This window comes from Leopardus geoffroyi, chromosome A3, assembly GCF_018350155.1.
Source record: "Leopardus geoffroyi isolate Oge1 chromosome A3, O.geoffroyi_Oge1_pat1.0, whole genome shotgun sequence".
NCBI lineage: Eukaryota > Metazoa > Chordata > Mammalia > Carnivora > Felidae > Leopardus > Leopardus geoffroyi.
Window position 1 is genome coordinate 57,415,968 of NC_059336.1, and position 14,408 is coordinate 57,430,375.

General features: G+C 38.9%; 1 protein-coding gene across 3 annotated transcripts in view; it reads right to left on the reverse strand.

Annotated features, from left to right (window-relative positions):
- TMEM182 (transmembrane protein 182) overlaps positions 1-14,378 on the reverse strand; it is a 78,149-nt gene extending 63,771 nt beyond the window's left edge. For 2 of the 3 annotated variants that reach the window (XM_045445567.1, XM_045445566.1), the window contains exons 1-2: positions 14,268-14,378; positions 9,313-9,519 (exon numbers count right to left, since the gene is read on the reverse strand). The gene's annotated coding sequence lies outside the window, so the exon portion shown is untranslated. Of the gene's footprint in view, positions 1-9,312; positions 12,462-14,267 lie in introns of those variants that run through there. The other variant, XM_045445568.1, reaches the window with a different exon arrangement.
- Between the last annotated feature and the right edge of the window lie 30 nt (positions 14,379-14,408).

Below are 14,408 nucleotides of genomic sequence, written 5' to 3' on the forward strand. Positions count from 1 at the left end.
CCATTGTGACTTTCTTTGGATATAGTACTTGTTAGGAGGTAATTAGGATAAAATGAGGTCATAAGGGTGGGACCCTAAAGTGTTACCCCAGAACATAAAACTAAAGCCAGGAGTTAGATGCTCTTTGCAGACTGCAGTTCAATAGCAGTTGTCAAAGAATTATAGCAATGTAAAAAAAAAAAAAAAGGAGTAGGTTCCATTTTCATCTTGGAAGTGTAGAAACTGGAAGGAACATTCTGCCACTCTTTCTACAAACAAAAGGTTAGACAAACTTTAAATGAATAACTTCTTGAACCCATGAGAGAATTGAGATCTCAGGTAAACAACTAACCAATCTGTATCTCTTGGGAAAGACACGTGCCTCCAGGAAGAAAAAGGACCCATGCATATATAGTGGATCATGCTGAGTGGCATGTAAGTTAGCTACAAATTCCTTATGAATTGCTACAGGCCAAGTGTGGCTAGCATAAAGATCTACCCATACACAGGGGGATCCATATCAATTTGTTTCCATCAACAAACTCTTCCAGGTATTTCCAAAGACTGGGGAGAATCTCCATCCTCTCCTACCTCAGTATTGCCTGAGGCATCAGAAAAGTAGCCACTGCCAAACTCTACTGACAACTCTCCTGTGGAACAAAAGCCTAAATCCGAAAGAAGAGCAACAAAATTGTCACCTTAGGGCATTAGAGAAAACCCTTTGTAGCTGAGAAAAACAAAAGGGTTTTTTTGTGTGTGTGTTTTGTGTGTGTGTTTTAAGCAAGAAAAAAAAAAAGGAGGTAAAAAGAAAGGAAGGAAAGAAGGAAGCAAAGGAGAAACTTTACCCCAAGAGAGAAGCAGGAGTAAGTAGAGTGTGCAGGATTGATAGAACAGTGAGGATATTCTGCATGATAGTATAATGCTGGATACATGCCTTTATGCATTTGTCCAAACCCGCAGACTGTACAACACAAAATGTAAACCATGGGCTTCGTGTGACCATGATGGGTCAATGCAAGTTCATCGATTATAACAAATATAAACTGTGGCACAGGATACTGATAATAGGGCAGGCTCTGCGTGTGTGGAGGCAGGGGATATGTAGGAACTCTTTATGTTCCATTTATTTTTTCTATTAACCTAAAACTGATCTGAAAAATAAAGTCTATTAAAGAAATCTCTCTCCCTAAGAGAGGAACTAGAATATGTGGTGTCAGGCCTAGCATACAGCAGAATGAAAATGTGAACACTTGTGAAGGCCACACCCCAAGCCTCAGGTTCACAGAGCCTGGCTAAGACATAGTCAGAACATCAGAGAATGCTCCCCTCCCCTGCCAGCCACCCACAAGCTAACACGCGTCCAAGTAGAAATAACAGTGGAATATACCTAGGAATTCCAAGAGAAATATGCTCTCTGAGGGACCGTGCAAAGCTGGCCAAGAGGACAGCAGATATAATAGGAAAACCCTCTAGCAAACTATGAGGAATTTCAGGTAGCTCTAGAGTAGTGTTTCCTAACTTGGGCACTACTGACATTATGTGCTGGATCATTTTTTGTTGTGGGTGCCGTCCTGTGAGGTGCAAGATGTCCAGCATTATCTCTGGTCTCTACTCACCAGAGGCTAGTAGCAACAGTCCCAGGCAGTCCCAAATGTCCCCCAGAAAGCAAAACCATCCTCAGCTGAGAACCTCTGCACTCAAGACCATGAAGTCTATGGTACAGAGAGGGTAACCAGCAAAGTAATTACTGAGGGTAACTGGGCAACAACAAACTTCCAGCTCAGTCAAGCTCCTGACTAGATTAACACACACCTTCACACTGAAGGATCAGCAGAAGGAAAGTTGTGCTCACCTCCAAGTATATAAGCAAAATGCACATATATATTTATATTTATCTCACTAACTAGTGTCCTATACAACATGCCAAGCATTTAACAAAAATATTACAGAACATGTGAAAAGCAAGAAGAAAATGGAGCCTGAGTTCCACTTCCAAAGTGGCAGCTTGAGGAGCTCCATGGACCCATTCCCCAATAACACAAGCATAACTGGTAAAAGCTATTTAAAACACTCAACCATTTACAGTCTGAGGAAATTGTCCTAAAGGACAATTACATAAACCAATGTAGAAACATTTAGTCAAAAATCTACTAAAAATTTGATACAAACAGCAAGAGTTCTTGACATTTGACACATGGCCCACCCCCTTCCTCCCCTTCTCACAAAATACACAAAAATTTAATTCACTATGGATCAAAGGCCTAAACTGAAGAGCTGAAGTATAAAGTTCTTAGAAAAAAAGTGAGCATAAATATTCATAACCATGGATTAGGCAATGTCATTTTAGATATTACAACAAAAGCAAAAGCAATTAAGAGACAAAAAATAAACTGGACATCCTCAAAGCAATTAAGAGACAAAAAATAAACTGGACATCCTCAAAGTTAAAAACTATTGTTCATCAAAGAACACTATCAAGAAAGTGAAAAGACAACCTGTAGAATAGGATATTAATAATACACATATCCATATGGAGATATAATAATAATCCGTATAAGAGATTTACATCTAGAATATATAAGGAACTTTTACAATTCAATGATAAAAAGACAACCCAATTTAAAAATGGACAAAGTACCTGAACAGACATTTCTCCAAACAAGATATGCAAACAGCAAAAAGGCACATAAAAAGATGCTCAACACTGTTGACCATCAGGAAAATGTAAATCCACACAACTACCATTAACTAATAAATGTTTGAGGACACGGAGAAATTAGAACTTCGATCCACTGCAGGTGGTAATATAAAACAATATAGCCACTTTTGAAAACAGTTTGACAGTTCTTCCGATGTTTAAACATAGAGTTACCACGAGCAATTCTACTTCAAGAAAAATAGAAACATGTATATACACAAAAAGTTGTACACAAATGTTCATAGCAGTATTAAACCTGTATTATCCCCAAATTGGAACAAACCCAAATGTCTATTAATCAATGAATGGATAAATAAAATGTGGTCTATCCACACAATGAATGTTATTGGCATCCATGCTACCATAAGGACAAACCTTGAAATCAATATTAATAGAAGCTAGTCACAATGGAACACATATTGCATAATTCTATTTATTATGAAATGTCCAGAATAGGCAAATACATAGAGGTAGAAAGTAGATTAGTAGCCTCCTGGGGCCTAGGAGGGTTGGGGGTTTGCAGGGTGATGTCTAAGATGTACAGGTTGTCTTTTCAGGATGACTACAATATTCTAAAAGTAAGTTTTGTGTTTTTAAGTTTATGTATTTATTTTCAGAGAGAGAAGGAAGAGCAGGGGAGGAGCAGAAAGAGAGGAGAGAAAGAATCCCAAGCAGGCTCCTTTCTGTCAGTGTGGAGATCGTACCATGAGCCACTGAGATCATGACATGAGCTGAAATCAAGAGTCGACCTCTTAACCAATTGAGCCACCCAGACATCCCTAACCTAAAATTGATCGTGGTGATGATTGCACTATCCCATGAGTATTCTAAAAGCTCTCGAATTGTAGGTGTTAAATAGGCGAATGGTACAATATGTGAATTACCTTTTAAGAATGCTGTTGTAAAAGAAAAAACAAAGTCTGAAGAGACAAAATAATCATCATAACCATGCCCAGACATAACCCAGATGTTGAATCTATCATAATATGGAATTAAAATAACAGATAAATATGTTAAAGATTATAATGGAAAAGGTAGACATTTAAGACTTGATATACATCTTCAGCAGAGATATGTAAACTATAAGGCAGAATTGAATGCAAATCTAGACATCAAAACACAGTAGATGAAGATTGCCTTTACCAAATCCATCAGCATATGAAACACAGCCAAGGAAAGAAACATTGAACTTAAAGACAGATCAATAGAGATTACCCAAGTTGAAATGCAAAAAGAAAAAAGAGAAAAAAATAAAAATAAACAGAACACACCATTCAAAGTCTGATGGGCAGTAATAAATGGGTCTATGTATCACTGGAGTCCCAGCAGTAGAAGACAGAGAATGGAGCAGAAGAAATATTTGAAAAATAATGGCTGAGAATTTTCCTAAATTGGAGATATACCAAACAACAGATCCAAGAATCTCAGAGAATATCAAGCAATATTAATACCAAAATAGAAAAAAAAAATAGACCTACCATATTCAAACTGCTGAACATAAAAGACAAAGATAAAAATCCTAAAGGCAGCCACAGAAAAGAAGGCAAATTACCCAGAGGTTTAAGAGTTACAACAACTTTTCATTAGAAAACACAAGGGATGGGGCGCCTGGGTGGCGCAGTCAGTTAAGCGTCCGACTTCAGCCAGGTCACGATCTCGCGGTCCGTGAGTTCGAGCCCCGCGTCGGGCTCTGGGCTGATGGCTCAGAGCCTGGAGCCTGTTTCCGATTCTGTGTCTCCCTCTCTCTCTGCCCCTCCCCCGTTCATGCTCTGTCTCTCTCTGTCCCAAAAATAAATAAACGTTGAAAAAAAATTTTAAAAAAAAAATATTAAAAAAAAAAAAAAAAAAAGAAAACACAAAGGATGAAAAAACATGGAGTGAAATCTTTTAAGTGCTGGAAGAAGAAAAACCCACATGCCATACCAGAATTCTATACTTTTTAGAAGTGAAGGAAAAGGGGCCCCTAGGTGGCTCAGTCGGTTGAGCCTCTGACTCTTGATTTTGGCTCAGGTCATGATTTCACAGTTCTTGAGTTTGAGCCCTACATCTGTTCTGACAGTGCAGAGCTGCTTGGGATTCTCTCTCTCTTCCCCTCCCCTGCTTGCGCACTCTCTCTCTCAAAATAAATAAATACATAAACAAACAAACAAACATGAAAGAAAGAAACAAGCAAACAAACACGGGAATGTACTGTGAAATCCATTCAATAGGGTTTCTCAAAAACCTATGAACAGGATTCTAAGGGATGAAGTAAAATTTTAAAGGTGAAACAAACAAACAAACAAACAAGTTCTACTCCTTGAATATGTTCAGAGTTAGAAATCCACTGGCAACAGGTCTACTTAAAGGGCATTTGGCTAAAAGGTGAAGTATGTGAGAAGTTACCAGAAATCTCCTTGGCTAAATTCCTCAGGGTATGGATCTAACAAATGTCAAGAAGCACCTTGAGAATATGTAGGAGATAAATTCAGAAGAGGATCATTTAAAATAAGTAAAGTGATAATGGGGCACCTGGATAGCTGTCAGTTAAGCATCCAACTTCAGCTCAGGTCATGATCTTGCAGTTTGTGGGTTCAAGTCCCACATTGGGCTTTGTACTGACAGTGCTCTCTTTCCCTCTCTCTCTCTCAAAATAATAAACTTTTTAAAAAGTTTAAAAAATAAGTAAAAGGAAGGAAAGTTTTAAAAAGTTTAACAAATAAATAAAAGGAAGGAAAATCAAGCCTTTTCATACAATATAGAGAATTCAGTGCCAGCAGACCTACATTTATAAGAAATGTGAAAGGAAGTTCTTCAAGAAAAGAGAATGTGATATGGATTAGAAAATTGGTTCCAAAGGAAGAAATTAAAATTGTTCTTCCTTTAGTGTCCTAAAATGTTAAGCTTAGATTGTTGATTTTAGATCTTTCTTCTGATACATGCATTGAATGTTATAAATTTCCCTCTGAGTGCCACAATTGTTCTATTTCACAATTCTGAGAAGTTGCATTTTTATTTAGTTGAAAATATTTTTTAATATCTTGTAAGACTTCATCTTTGACCCATGTGCTACTTAAAAGTATGTTGTTAGGGGCGCCTGGGTGGCTCAGTCAGTTAAGCGTCTCTTAACTTTGGCTCAGATCCTCATCTCACACTTCGTGGGTTTGAGCCATGTCAGGATCTGCGCTGACAGTATGGAGCCTGCTTGGGATTCTCTCTCTCTCCTTCTCTCTCTGCCCCCACTCCCTCGAAATAAATAAATAAACTTAAAAAAATGTATGCTGTTTATTTTCAAGGGTGTTGAAAATCTGGTAATTTTGTTATCAATTTCTAGTTTAAATCCATTGTGCATACTTTTTTATTTTTCTAAAGTTGTTAAGGTATATATTAAGGCCCAGAATGTGGCCTCTTGGTGAATGTCAATGCAAACCTGAGATGAATGGGTATTCTGCAATGCTAGATGAAGTATTTCATAAATGTCAATTAGATTCCCTTGAATGTAGTTGTTGTTCTTTGGTTTTCTGCATTTTTAATATACAGCTCATGTAGGGTTTTTAGTACTTATCCTGCTTGGTGTTCTCTGAGTCTTTTGTGGTATGGTCTCTGTCATCCATTTTGGGAAATTCTAGACCATTGTTACTTCAAATAATAATTCTCTTTCTTCTTCCTCTGGTATTCCAATTATGCATATCACATACTTTTTGAAATTGTCCCAACGGTCTTCAATATTCTGATATATTTTTAAAATTCATTATTTTTTTATCTTTGCTTTTCACTTTGGGCATTTTTTATTGACCTATCTTCAAACTCAAGGATTCTTTCCTGAGCTGAGTATCAGTCTACTGATACTAGCTGAGTATCAGTCTACTGATAAGCACATCAAAGGCAATCTTCATTTCTATTATAATGTTCTTGATTTCTATCATTTCCTTTCAATTCCTTTTTAGAGTTTTCATCTCTGCTTGCATTGTCCCTCTGTTCTTGCATGTTGTCTACTTTCCATAAGAGCCCTTAATGTATTAATCATAGTCACTTTAAGTCCTCTGATAATTATAAGGCCTGTGTCGTATGTGAGCCTAGTTCTGACGCTTGTCTCTTCAGACTGTTCATTCTTGCCCTTTAGCATGCATTTTAAATTTTTGTCAAAAGCCAGGCATGTACGTATTGGGGAATAGAAGCTCAAGTGATTAGGCTTTTAAAGTGAGGTTTTATATTAATGTTGCTAGGAATTAGGCTGTATTTAATGTGTTTATGGCTGTAAGTTCCAGAGGCTTCAGTTTTCTCCAGTTCCCATGTTTTTTTGTTTTTCCTGCTGTATTTGGGTTTCCTTAGAAAGTCCTTAAATAGGGTGTATGTCTTACATGTTTCTCAGTTGTAATGCACTCTTACTGAAGGTTTGTTGATATTTTCATAAGGTGTAGGAGAGGGAAAACATTCCATAACCTTATGATTAAATCTCAATGCTTTAGTGGGTTTGAGTCTTTGGATTATGACTTTTGGAAGCATATGTTGGCCCCCTCTTTTTCCCCCTCCTTTTGTGTGAAATAAAATGTTAGAGGGTGCTAGAGTTGTTTAATTGTCCTTTTTCAAGTCAGATAAGGCTCTGGTAGCTTACCTTAGATAATAAACCTTTGTTATAGACAATGCTCTCAGTGTTATTTCAAAATGGTTAATTTTCCTGTGTTAATTTTTAAATTTTCTCCTCTCCCTGCTGAAAACATACAGGGACTTTTCTCAAATCCTCACCATAAAAATCTGGTGTGGAGCTTCTGTTGGTAAATACCATGAGAGTATGGGTATCCCTGAGACTGGGCCCCCAAGATTTAACTCTCATGCCAGTCAATTGTCAACCTCCAATAATTCATCAAAATTACAATGGAAGTGTTCCTGTGGGTTACTAGTTCCAGCAACTTCTGCTGGTATTAAGCTGACTGTGTCTGTATTAGGCTCTCTCCAGATTCCCAGGTGATGGCTTACCCTGTGACATCAATTTTCAGATGTCTCCATTAAAAGTTATTTGTTTCAATTTCTCCATATTTTTTTTTACTTATGGTAAGAATGGAAGTGTCAACTTCCAAGCTCTTTACATGTTGGAGGTGAAACAAGAGTTCTGTGAAACCTTTACATGAATGGAATCCTACATGTATTTCTTTTCATCTTATCTCTGCAGTCAGCATAATTATTTTGAGATTCATCCATATTGTGGTATGAATTCATAGTACCTTATTGCTAAGCAGAACTCTACTGTATGGATTTACCACAATTTGTTTAGCAAGTTCACCTTTTGATGGATAGATTCTTTCCAGTTTGTGGCTACTACTAATAAAGTTTGTATGGACATCTGTGTACAAAACTCATTTGGATATATGCTCTCATATATACTGTGTAAATATCTCAGAGTATAATTGAAGTATACATGGTAGGTGTATGTTTAACTGTTTAACTTTTTAAAGAAATTGCCCATCTCTTTTCCAAAATGGATGCGGCATTTCATATTCCCATTGGAATTATTATTCCATATCCCTCCAACTCTTTTCATCTGTAGCCATTCTAATGACAAGCAGTTGTGTTTCAATGTAGTATACTACAAATGAGAGTAATATCTTAACAATATTCAGTCTTCCAGTTCATGTTCATGGTACATCTCTCCATTTATTTAGGTCCATTTTCATATCTCTCAGTGTATAGGTCTTTGTTGGGTGTTAAGTTTGATCTTATGCCATTTAAAAATTAAGTTAGCCTACTACCATTTCACAGATGCCAACAAAAGACATGAGACCCCTGCATAAGAGACAAAATACTTTATTACTCATGACACAACAAACAGCAAAAACACCAGCATGTTTATGCAATTTCTCTTGCTTCCATATTCCAGGAGAGTGATGCAGCAGACCCATATGGATTCTGCACAGATAGTGTTTTTTAATCACAACTCAGAAACACTCAGCTTGTTGGTAAGGACAAAGTAAGCTTTACCTTTGATAAGTGAAAGGACATTACCTCATCTTTCAAGGTTACCAACTGTATAATCAGCTCTGAGAAAATGACACAAATGAAGGAATGGTGGGACGCCCAGGTGGCCCAGTCGGCTGAGTGTCTGACCTTGGCTCAGGTCATGATCTTGTGGTTCGTGAGTTCAAGCCCTACATCAGGCTTGCTGCTGTCAGCATGGAGCCTGCTTCAGATCCTCTGTCTCCCTCTCTATCTGCCCTCCCCTGCTCATTCTCTCTCTCTGTCTCTTAAAAATAAATAAAGCATTTTTAAAAATAAAAAAAATAAATAAAAGAAAGAAAAGAATGGTTAGAGGTTTACCACCTTGGTGTGCCCACTAAGAAGCACAGGAATTCAATAGGTCCAAAGAGGATTTCTCTCTGCACATTTTTTAGTCAACTTTATCCTTATTTCATATTTAGTGTTTTCCTAACGATTTTCTTCTTAAACTCTAGTTTCTAATTATTCATTGCTAGGATATATAAAGAAAATTCCTTATTTGTACATTGACCTTGTATTTTGTAATCTCATTAAGCTTTTAGTTCTAGTAGATTTCTTACAGACCTCTTAGTATTTTCTCTATAGATGACCAGGTGGTCTATGAAATATAGACAGTTTTATTTCTCTCTATAACAAATTTGGATGTCTTTATATCTTCTACTTACCTACTGCCCTTGGTTGAGACACTGATGAAACTCACTGGGAAGCCACCAGCCAGTGTGTCCGTGGAAATGGCTAGGAAATTACTTGCTATGGCACCTGGGAGGTTCACCTGGAAACCAGCTGGGATGTCAGTGGAATTTGCTGCTTGCATTGGGTGGCACTGAAACTTGCTGGGGCTAAGCACCAGTAGGTATTTCACACTCTTTTGGCTGCCACATACCACAGGAACAAGAAGAGAGAAAAACACATTAGTCCCTCAGCACCTTCTACTAAAAAGATTAACATTAGACCATCTAGTAAAGGAGAAATTTTGACAGGGTTCTGCTCCAGTATCACAGAGCAGGACAATTATATGTATATTTGGATTTGGAACTGAGATCAATCAATAATTTTGTCCATCCTTTGTCCAAATACATCCTTCTATTCATACTTCAGTTTCCATATAATTTTCCACCTAACAAAAAGGACACAGTCTCAATATTCACTGTATCTATTACTGACTATATTAATTGCTCCCCAATTTTAGTCACAATCACACTGAATATTATGCTAAAGACTAAATTGCAAGATTAACCTCCATCGCTCACATATATAATTATCCTTGGAAGAAGAAGACAGAAGGATAGCATATACAAATAATCATAACAGTCCTCACAACTGTAACTGGACATAAGGTCATAGTTGATATGATATCTATGGCTTTCTTCTTTGTGTCCTATATCTTTTTAACTTTGAAAATATTTTTTAAAGTTTATTTATTTTGAGAGAGAGGGAGAGCACAAGTGGGGAAGGGGCAGAGAAAGAGAGGAGAGAGAGAATCCCGAGCAGGCTCCACACTGTCAGCATAAAGTCTAACACAGGGCTCGATTCTATGAACCATGAGACCATGGACTGAGCTGAATTTCACTTGCCCTCTGCTAAAACATCAACTGGTCAGAGTTATTCACCTCATGGAATGATGCAAGTCTTCATCAGTGAAGGGTCTGATTCTGTAATAGTTCTATTTTTGTTTGTTTGTATGTTGTGTGGTTTTCTACATACAGTCTTTCTTCATGCCATTGTACAACAACCCAATTTCTCCTTGGTAATCAGAATCGGTCAATCACTCTAGCCAGCAGAATAACCCCTTCTTCTTCCTGGGTTAGTGGCATAAGGCCAAAGTGGCCAGGTGGTGGTCTCATCTTCTAATTCAACAGAACCTTTGTGAGGTCCCATAGTGGAAGCATTGCCCTCTTAGGATCAAAGACCTCAAAACACAGGGTTCAAAGTAGCTGAGATGGCACTAATGGACTAAGTGAGTTACTAGGTGCAAGTGAGAGGAGTTATTCCCACTTTCACAATTTGATTCCTAAACTATGTCTTCTGGATATGGGGGAGACAGCACCATATAATGGTCTCTAATTCAAAGCATATACTATATGCTTTAAGACAGAACTCCATTCTTTTAGGGTATCTAACACTGTAACTGAACCTTCAATAAGACATTATTTATTCAATTAGGCCAGCCTCTTCTTGGAGATGTGATATGTGCTAAGATCAGTGAATTCAATAAGGATGACCCCATTGCTTTACTTCCTTGGTAGTGAAACAAGTACACTGATCAGGAGCAATCCTATGTGAAATACCACAAAGGAAGAGAAGATATGCTGTGAGGCCATGGACAGTGGTGTTGTCAGAAGCATCATGAACAGAGAAGGCAAATACGTACGTAGAGTATCAGTTTATTCCACTAAGGATCAATCTCTGCACCTTCCATAATAAGAGAGTTCTGATACGGTCAATCTTACAGCAGACTGATCCCCCAGGGAATGGTAGCATAGCGGGAATTAAATGTTGGTCTTTGCTGTTGGCATATCAGGCATTGAAGATGCATCGAAGAGTAAAGCCATGCTACTGAGCCTGTGTATAGCTTCCATCTCTGCAACTCTTGCTACTTTGTCATGGACTCTTTCTTCTAGGGTTTTTATGGTTTCATGTCTCCCATTTAGATCCTTAATCCATTTTGAGTTTATTTTTGTATGTAGCGTAAGAAAATGATCCTGTCTCATTCTTCTGCATGCAGCTGTCCCAAGGGACAACATTTTAAGCAGACCTTTCAAAGGATAACAGGCCTGCTATGTTAACTCTTCTCTGCACAGTAGTTAGAGTAGTTAGGTGATAGATGGGCACTAAGTCTCTAACGATCTCCCCTGGTAAACATTTCATACGTGTCATAACTCATAGCTGGAGAAATTAATTATATCCTGTGTGACTCCACTGGGATAGGACACTTGGAGGTTCATTACTATTTTCCTTTAGACTTTGTCCCATGCAAGTCACTTTGCTGATTTTGTTTTGTGTCATTTTCCTGTAATAAATCTCAGCTATAGGTGTATGACTATATACTGAGTCTGGTGAGTTGTCCTAGAAAATCACTGCATCAAGTATATAGTACTCAGGATTACCAGTACAGCTCCATTTTTACTGATGGTGCACAGTGGCATTTTGAGCTCCTATGAATTAGTGTCAATCTGAAGCCAGTGTCTAATAATTCTCCAAAGATCTGGGTATTTCCTTTTTCATAATTCCCATTCTAATAATGGCTGCAGGCTCCACACGGGAAAGTTTGGAGGAAGACTTATGGTATATACTCATGTGAATGCTTCAAGATTCCACGTAAGGTTACCTAGACTCCCCTTGAGTCAAGGGGCTCTGTTTGTGAATTGATTTGTGTCTAGTATTGGGTAAGACGCTGTGATTCTCCTATAGCAAATCAAGTTAGGATTTTGGGTGCCAAATCTAGAGTTTTTTCTGTTATATAACACAAGCAATACTCTAGTAGGTTATTTCATTCCTAGGGATATTACAGTCAACTAGCCATAGTAAAAGATGCCTGAAGGCCAAGGCATTCTGATCATTCGTACATGTTACCTCTTACAGTAAACGTGCCCACCTTGTCTTTGATGTCAAAGTGGTGCCATCTGGCCTCTAATAATCTGGGACCTTATTACCTCCGTTTAAACTAGGGATATCACCTCAAAAGTAATATCACCCATAGCTACACCCAGCCTACAAAAGAGAGCAATCACAAGCCTCTTCAAGAGTATTAAGTGTGGGGCTCCTGGGTGGCTCAGTCAGTTAAGCCTCTGACTTCAGCTCAGGTCATGTCGTCACGGTTCATGGGTTTGAGCCCCATGTCAGGCTCCATGCTGACAACGCAGAGCTTGCTTGGGATTCTCTCTCTCTTCATTCTCTCTGCCTCTCCCGGACTCATGCTTTGTCTCTTTCTCAAAATAAATAAACTTAAAAAAAAAAAAAGAAAGAAAGAATGTAAGTGTTTCTCCCACTAACATAGTCCTCAATGCCTAATTAAGGTAGTGCCTTCCAGGCATTCTTATGGGATATATTTGGGGGTTAGGCATGCAGGTCATACATCATAAATCCACTGTAACACTCTTATTTTCTCAAGCTTTGGACTCCCTTCTTCCTATTATGCCAGGAAACCTCTGACATCCCAAGATAATCAAATTATGCCAAGAAACCTCTGAGTCCATGTTTCAGTCAACCAACCAGTTAAACTATGAAAGCCACCTCTGGCTCTCCAAGCAAACACATTCCACCTGGAACCTAGTAAGTGCATTCCTATTGGTGAATTCTGCCTAATCTAGTGTTATGGTTTTCCCTCCTTAATCTGACACACTTAAAATTTTCTACCCTATACATTTCCAAGGTATGCTGATTATATATTAGCAGTCTTTCAATTCTTTTGGTGTGTAAGCAATTTTCTCTGAGGTCACAGTGTCTACCTGCCCCCTGGAGTATGCTGAGATTTTACCCTCATTATCTATCTAGTGAAAAGTGAGTGGTTTCGATGGGTCTTGAGAAACAGGAGTATTCCTCTTCAAAGCACCTACCCCAGATGGGTTAACCACGCAAACTTCAGGAAGCACAGGAAGGCTAGTTTCCTTGGATACAAGAAGGCAAATTACTTCTAGAGGCAAAGAAGGCTCAGAGTAACTTGGGTGGGGGGCTCAAGCTTGTCAGATTCACCTGGTTCCAACCACACATCTCCACTCTAAATTTCAGTATCTCATTCTTTCTTGAACAGTGCCCTTTCACACGACAAACTTTGCAAGATCAAATCCAACAGATGTAGCCATTTAGCAACCTGCGCAACTAAATTAAGATTTTTCATCAAAATCTCAGACCGAGAAAGGAGTAGGAACTGAAATAAGTTCCTAATAAGAGGGGCTAATAACCATAATTAATATTAAGTACTTACCATATGTCAGTCCCTGTGCCAAGTGATCGATATACACACTATTTGGCGTCATGCACTGCTTAATTCCTTTCATTGCACTCAAAATAAAATCTTAAAGCTCTGCCAGGGCCTTTTAGGTCCTGAATGATCGATCCTGCTTCCTGCTTATCTCCCTGATTACTCAGTTTGTTCAGAAAGTTTCCGCCATATATATATATATATCTCCTCAACTTTCTCAGTCCACATGCCACCTCTCCCAAGCTTCCAAAAGAGCAGCTCACTCCCGGCCTTAGTTTTCATCTGGAAACAGGGCCTTTCTTCTACCACTTGTCACCGTATTATTTTATTTATCGTGTTCTTCTCTTGTTTATTGTATGTTTCTGATTTATCACGTTTATTTATTACATGCTTATTATTAATTATTCCAGGCCACTGTAACCTCCCCTCGGGCTCAGGAAGCATTTGCAGGATCCTCACAGCTCTCTGAGATTAGTCTACATTATTTCCGCTGCTTTTCCAACTGGCAAGCCGAAGTTTGGAGGGGCCAGAGGAACCTACTCCATGTCACTCAGAGCCCACTAGAGCCGAAGTCTTGAGTCTCCCAGGCTGGGCAGCCGCCACCCGGGGTGGGGAGGGGGGGGCGGCGGGGGGCATACTCTTTGGTGAAGCTCTTTACTGAACCCTCCCGTCCATGGAAACATAAAACATCACCATTACCACAACAAAGCTGGCTCGTCTCTCACGCTCCACGGGCGCGCGCCGTCAGCTCCGCGTCCCGGGCCCAAACTGCGGCTGCGCACGGGGCCCGCCTCTCGGGGACCACCGCCCCGCAGCCTCGTGGAGCTACCCTCTGCGCAG